Consider the following 1,688-nt stretch of genomic DNA (forward strand, 5'->3'; position numbering starts at 1 on the left):
CCTTGGATAAAACAAAATCGATAATTATAATTGAAGTTAAAATTTTGATCTCCAGCTAGTTTATCCTAAAAACAACCAAAAGGCCTAAATAATTATCTACATCTATCTCTCTTGCAACTTGAAGTATTCTATTGATAGCAGATATGCTTGAGTTAAGTTTGATATAAAGTAGTTCAATGAACCATCTCCTAGTTTTTTTGTTAGATTTAAACGCTTCATGTCTAGGTTATTTTGCCTATCCTTGATAGCACTAATTTTGAAGCATATTGCCCATGCTTCCATATCTTTCTATGTTATTCATTCTTATGGTTTATTATGACATGGTGTTTACAAAAAGCAACATTGTTTTGATACTCCTTAACAATTTGTGTATTCTACACAAAGGAACAAACACATTTGAGAAATATATTTTTAGTCTTCCCAACGCAAACAATATTGCATGTTTACAATTATCAACAAGAAAAAGAGAGAGGCTAAAATCATGTATTGTACACTTTGATAAGAAAAAGGTGTTTTAGGTATCGGAGAAAGTAATTGAGCATAAGCTGAAACTAACATAAAATTGAAAACAATGATGATGTATTAGGTAACATCAGCAATATCCTTCGAGAGTGCCAAAGAACCTGTCAGAAAACTTATGATCGATCCTTCGCCCTTAGCCTGCAAGTTTATGGAGAATCAAACACATATCTTCTAAGGGAAAGCTCGGAATCTCTAACAAAGTTGTTGCACACGCATCAGGAGGGCCTGACATGCATACGGTGATATTTTGAGATGAATTAAAAAAGGTCAAGGCAACAATTATAAATGAGATGAAAGAAAAAAAGGGAATTAAAGTGTTCCAACCTAGTTGTATTTTGCCAGTCACTCACTTCGACAGGAGGCTCCCATCTTGATCTTAATTATCAAAGAATATAAAAGAATATTAGTATGCTGTTGGAGGTTAAAATGGTGGAAAAGATTAACCGACGTTTAAAGATCAATGTCAAGAATACTTATCCACTGGACAAACCAACAGATAGATCTGCAATAAAATTATCCTCTATTTTACCACTTCGGTGACTGACCATAACACCCCAGCCCATAGTTTTGGAGTCTAGTGTCGCTTGAATGGATTTTGTAACAGTACCAGTCTGGTTAACCTACAACAATTTAAAAGATAATTCATCAGGTCCTCACTAGCATGTGTTTCTATCTAAGAGGACTGAACCCGTGAATAACCTGATATTGCAAAAAGTTATTTTTTTAATATCTGAATTTTCTCCTTTTCCCATTCAAATTTGAAATAGAACTATACATAAGAAAAACGATATAGTTCATGTGAACTCTAATGATTTAATTGCTTCAAGTCATACCTAAAAAAAGGGACTCAAATTAATCTAAAGTTGAGCAAGTGTCTTCACTTTCGATGCCGCAGCTGTGTCGGTTTCTCTAAAAATATACTACTATTGGATAATTCTACACGCACCAATTGACATTTCAAAAGAGTCCAAGCAACACAGTATTAATCACACCTTAATGAAAAGATGCAAACATAAAGTTCATTCAAAAAGGTTCATAAACATGTTGTATTATGACAAATGCATTTATTTCAAAAGGTTTATATACATACTAGTATTGTGTTGTTCAGACCAAGATCTTTCTAGGATGATTCCTACAAGTTAAATACAAGTTTTTCTAATGGGAAA

At 33.0% G+C, this 1,688-nt stretch overlaps 1 pseudogene; it reads right to left on the bottom strand.

Moving 5' to 3' along the window:
• Window positions 1-582: 582 nt before the first annotated feature.
• LOC107841414 overlaps window positions 583-1,688 on the bottom strand; it is a 6,399-nt pseudogene continuing 5,293 nt past the window's right edge.

Source organism: Capsicum annuum, chromosome 9 (genome assembly GCF_002878395.1).
Source record: "Capsicum annuum cultivar UCD-10X-F1 chromosome 9, UCD10Xv1.1, whole genome shotgun sequence".
NCBI lineage: Eukaryota > Viridiplantae > Streptophyta > Magnoliopsida > Solanales > Solanaceae > Capsicum > Capsicum annuum.